This window comes from Apium graveolens, chromosome 2 (assembly GCF_009905375.1).
Source record: "Apium graveolens cultivar Ventura chromosome 2, ASM990537v1, whole genome shotgun sequence".
Lineage (NCBI taxonomy): Eukaryota > Viridiplantae > Streptophyta > Magnoliopsida > Apiales > Apiaceae > Apium > Apium graveolens.
Genome location: NC_133648.1, coordinates 195,069,944 through 195,076,124, shown reverse-complemented (window position 1 = coordinate 195,076,124; position 6,181 = coordinate 195,069,944).

Sequence of the window (6,181 nt, the reverse complement as noted above, 5' to 3'; positions counted from 1 at the left end):
GATGTCCCCGTTTCAACTTATCTATGGTAAGGGATATCATTTACCTATGGAGCTTGAGCATAAGGCTTATTGGGCATTGAAGAAGTTAAACCTTGATCTAGATGCAGTTGGGAAAAAGCGAATGCTTCAGTTAAATGAACTTGATGAATTTCCACTTCAAGCGTACAAAAACAATAAAATGTACAAGGAAAAAGTAAAAAGGTGGCATGACAGGAAGTTATCTCCTAAGTCATTTCTGCTAGGGCAACAAGTTCTTCTATTCAACTCTCGTCTCCGACTTTTTCCTGGAAAGTTGAAATCAAGGTGGTCTGGACCATTTATCGTCAAAACTATGTTTCTACATGGAGCGGTGGAGATTTTTTAGACCGATCTGGGCCAAACATTCAAAGTAAATGGTCAGAGATTGAAGCACTATTATGGGGATACGGCAAACCGTGAAGTGGTTAGTGTCATTTTATTGTCAACTTGATCGTAGCGCTTCTTGGGAGACAACCCAAGATATGAGACCATAAGAACCCTTAGAATTTAGTACTTTATCCAAAAACCCAAAAAAAATCAGAAAAATGTGGCAGAATTTTTTTTTTCCAGAGACCTAGCAGGCGCCCGCCTGCTAGGACCAGGTGGTCACGTGCTAGCAGGAGCCCGCCTGCTGGTGCCAGGCGACCGCCTGCGAAACTGAATTATGAAAACAGTTTTCAGCCTATAAAAAATAGAAAAACTACAAAAACAAAAACCACAGCCCACAATCCCCATTACCCACGATTTTCTACCTACAAATTAGCCACAATCCCATTCCAAATCAATTTCTAACCCTAAGCCTACCCTATATATACATACAACCTCATATTACACATCTCATATACTTTCAACTCTCAAACTCTCTTCTACACACCAAACACAAATTTTCAAGCCCTTATTTTGAGTTTTCATGGCACCAAAGAGATCGTGAACTATGGGTAGCAACAGCACCAATCCGACTGCTACTGATTCGTCGAGGAGCACTACTGTGAGGCCCCGATTGTTGGATAGGGATGCTGAAGAAGAGTATGCTAAGCTTCTGACGAAGCCGATTATGAAGAAGAGGGAATTTTTACCATCAGGGAGGGATGGTGAGTTATTATCGATGATTGTAGAGAAGGGATAGATTACTTTCTGTGAGTCACCTGAGGCTGTACCGATGAGTGTTGTTCGCGAGTTCTATGCAAACGCCAAGACCAACAAGAATGGGTTTTCTATTGTTCGTGGGCTTACTGTTGATTATCAGCCTGAGGCGATTCGCCGTGTTATTGGGTAGCGACAAAGAAAACCCCAGGAGGAGAATTGAAAAAAGGCCCCTGAGGATTTTGACTCAGACTTGATTATTGCTACTCTCTATCAGTCGGGCACGGTGTGGAAGTTTAAGAGGGGATCCAACGATTATCATTCTTTCCCGGCTGTCGCCATGAACAGGTATGCTCGTGCATGGAATGCATTTATTTGTGCTAATATTCTTCTTTCTTCGTATGCACATGAGGTCACAGTTGAGAGAGCCAGGTTGTTGTGGGGGATTCTGAATGATGAGTATTTGTGGACCTTGGCGAGTTTATCTACCAAGAGATTTTGAAGTTTTTCAGGGGGAAGTCGCAATACAATATCCCGTATTCCTCTATTCTCATAAAGTTGTGCAAGGCAGTTGGAGTCCAGTGGCCTTCTTATGAGCAGCTGTAGATGCCGGCCGCTCCTATTGATTCATCGATGCTGAATGCGATGCAGGAGTGGTCGGGTGGAGAGCCCGAGTCACATGGTTTGGGATATCACCTCCCAGGAGGACGTCCAGCATCTGGGGCTACCATGGCTAGGTCTAGTCAGGATCAGGGAGAAGCAGGTTCTTCGAGAGCCCAGGGAGGAGATGGTTCGGGATTAGCTGATGTCCAGTACAGAAGGCTTTCCAGGAGGATGGATGCGATGTATGAGTCACAGAGTAGGTTTGCGCAGGAGCTCACCCTAGCGCTTGGGACTGCATTTAGAGGCCTTGGAGCTGACATCCAGTGGTCCGTTTTTGGTGAGGATTCTGCTTATCCACCTCCTGACACTCCACCCTCTGAGGGTGATGATGATGATGATTCTTCTGAGTAGGTATACCCTGTGTTCCTTTCTATTACCTTCACTGGGGACAGTGAAGATTTTAAGTTTGGGGGTGGTAGTTAAGGAACATATTTGTGTATGTGTGTCATGTAGTTTTCATGATAGTTTAGTTCATATAGTTGCATATTTTGCCATATAGTTTTTTTTTATATAGTATTTTTTTTATTTTATAGCTTTATTCATCATGTCATATAGCTCATGCATATACCATGATCCCTTTTGTGTTGCTTACTGATTGATATGTGATATTGATGCGAGTGTAGTGATAGCGCTAGAGTGATGTTGAATCTTATTAGGTTGACATGCATGCTAGAAACACTTGTAATTTCACTAAGCTTAGAGTATGCTTAACGACTAGATTGTTGTCATGGTTTAATGGTTTTTGATGTTAATCTATTGCTTATGCTTAGAATGTATGATAGGCTCTTAATGATAAAAGGCATGAAAAGATAAAATTGGAGTAAAAATTGGAACTCATTGCTAGTTGTTGCTAGGCGTCAAATGGCTAGTAGCCGGCTCATATTGTATACGAGTAGTCTAGGGTTGAGCAAGATGGAGCGAAACGCACTTGCTCAGAAATTGAAAAAAACAGAAAATATATATAAAAAAAGAAAAAAAAAGAAAAGAAAAAAATAAGGTTTAATGCACAATTGATCACGAGTGAGCTCTTTGGTATTCGAGTTATTAAGTTCTCAGGGGACTTTGTGCCTAGTGACCTAAGGCTTTTATAGTCTGAGATCCGCTAACCTAACGCTCGCTAAATGGATACCATTGCATAAGTCTTTGTGAACCTCACTCATTGCACGATCAAATAAGCATTTGTTTATGTGTTGAATAAAAGCATGATTCTGTAATAAACTCCATTGATCTTGAAGTGTTATAAGTCATTTTGTGTCTAGAATATATTCTTCGTATAATCTTGTGATTGCCTTGAGGGTAATTAAGTTGTGGTGATTGATCTAATTTTGAAGCATATCTGTTAAGCATTTGCACACATCACGTTTCTAGTTGTATGTTAGCTTGCATGATTTGATTAATCTCTAGTCGCCTAATTGCATTTATTGATATGTCATGTGTTGGTTGGTTTAGCCATCGCGATGGGGATCGTTGTATTCATATAGTTTGCATTCATGCATGTTTTATTCTGTTTTTGAGTCTGTGCTTCTTGAGGACAAGCATCGATTTAAGTTTGGGGGTGTGATAAGTGGCATTTTATACCACTTAGAGTGTCTTATAACGGCTTGAATTGATGTCTTGAACTCGAGTATTTTGTGTATTTAACGCGTTTTCGAGTGTTTTTGCATTTCAGGATATAAATTGCTTAGATAGGAGGATTTCATCAAAATAAGCTAAGGGAGGTGCTTAGAATCAGTTGCGGGGAGTTGTGCAAAGAAAATAGCAAAATCAGAAGCAAACTTAGGAAAATTCTAGAAGGCTTGCAGGCGCCCGCTTGGAAGGAGCAGGCGACCTCCCGGTAGTAGGCGCCCGCCTGGAAGGAGGAGGCGGCCGCCTGGGTTCGTAAATTCAGAATCTGATTTTTAGAATTCGAGTTCTAATGGGCTTCTGTTGGCACTGGTTCTTGTGGACTCTTATATAAACCTATTGGGGAGACGTTTTTAACAACAAGTAACAAGGAGACAAGATCAAGAAGATCGTTTTAGCACGCAACAACGAAGAAGAGGAAGCATACGTTTATCTTGTGATTCTTTTAATTCATTGTAACAGTGGATGCTAGTTTTCTTTACTCTTTGAACCTTAATACTCTTGTGACGTACTCTGTTTTTATTAAGTATTTTAATTAGTTTATATCGTTGTGTTATTATCATGTTTTCATATGAACCCGTGGTGACGATGAGTTCTATCATGGGCTAATCGTGATCATGGGATCATAGCGGATTTACTATGGATTTCTTTAGTTAATTGTTTAATACCTTGGTATGTGGTGATTGGATGATATCTAGCATAGGTTGTGCTTATTCGTCTTATGTGCGTCGCGAACATATAAGATAGATTGTTAATCTCTTGTGAAGCGACAGTGAATCTTAAGATTTAGAACTTGCCATGCTAGCATAGGTTCATATATTGTATTCATGATTAGTGGGTAACTCTAACCGTTTTACTTACCCCGTGTAATCATAATAAATAACTTGCGCTTAAATCGTTATGTTGTCAAATTTTGTAGACATATAGGGTCTCAACATAATTGATGCATATTCAACTTCTATCTTAATTATGGATGCTTGGTAGAATGGTATTCGTACAACGAAAGTTGGCGTCTATCAGTTTTGTGTTGTTCTATTAATATCATCACCATTACATGCTAAGGGTAATAACAATAACTATTGAATGAAGTAGTAATGAAGTTATGGTCTTATGTGTGTTTAATATTGGTAATTTAAGTGTTTTATTCTCGTAGTTAATAGTAGTTAATCAATCTTAATTGTTATTGTCTTGACATTGAAGAGTAATCATACATTGGTGAGTAAGTGTTAATTAAATATAATTAATCAGAGTCTCTGTGGGAATGAACTAGAAATTATTCTATATTACTTACGAATGCGTATACTTGCGTGATTTATTTAGCGCATGCTTTGTGCCTAACAGTTGTTCATCACAAGACAAAGAAAGTTGTCTTGATAGGATAAAGACACGGTAACATGTATGAAGCAAGGATGCATGAAAGTCTTGAGCAAGAAGCTACTTGTCTTATCTCTAAGGCATCAGTAGATGGGAGATGGAATTGTCACAAGAAGTTCTCACATCTCAACTTCAATTCAATCAATGAACTTGCCAAGAAGGAGCTAGTAAGAGGATTACCAAATATTATATACTCATTGATGGTCGTTGTGATGCTTGCCAAAAGTCCAAACAAAGAAGAGTATCCTTCAAAAGTAAAACAGAATTCTCTATCACCAAACCATATCATTTGTTACATTTGGATCTCTTTAGACCAGTGAACATAATGTCTATCAACAAGAAAAGCTACACACTTGTAATTGTTGATGATTTTACTAGATACACTTGGGTTTATTATCTACACATGAAGGACGAAACTCCAGAATTTCTTCTGGATCATGTAGGGCAAATTGAAAATGGAACCAACTTCAAAGTGAAAATACTGAGAAGTGATAATGGCACTGAGTTCAAGAACTCAAAAATGGAGGAAGTTTGTAAGTACAAAGGTATACAACAACAATTCTCAGCTCCTGGTACACCTCAAAAAAATGGTGTTGTTGAGAGGAAGAACAAAACCTTGATTGAAGCTGGCAAGACTCTGCTAGAAGAAGCCAAACTACCCACTTATTTCTGGGCTGAAGCAGTAAACACATCCTATTATACTCAGAATATCACACTGATAAACAGACATGGTGTTACTCCTTATCAGATGCTGAAAGAAAAGAATCCCAGTCTTAAACATCTCCATGTATTTGGATGCAAGTGCTTTGTTCTGAGAACTCATACTGAGAAACTCAGAAAATTTGAATCAAAAGCTGATGAAAGAATCTTTGTTGGTTACTCACCATCAAGAGCTTACAAGGTTTTCAATCTGAGAACAAATACTGTAGTCATCTCTATCAATGTATCTTTTGATGATAAGAAAATTCCTGGTTTTGAGGAAGACTCTCATGAAAGTTTGATCTTTGAAAATGAAAATACACTATTAGAATCCACCTCAAACTCTAATGGATTATCAATTACTGATGATCAAAATGTTGATACTCCTTCAGATCCTGAAGATTATCATTATACTAATGAACTTGCACATGTTGAGGGGGAGCAACAGCAAGGTTCAACTGATAGTACTAACACTGAAGTGTCAACTCAAGATTCTTCTAAATCTGATCACTCAGAATATAATGTTGATTCAACATTAGGAGAACATGAGTCAAGTCCTAATTCTTCATCAGGAGTTAACAACACTGATTCATGGGGAGCCTCAACTCAAATGCATTTGATGAGGCACATGATTCAGGGGGAGCATCTAGCTCAAGAATGACATTTTCTAATTCCAGAAAATGGACCAAAGATCATACTCCTGATCTGATCATTGAAAATC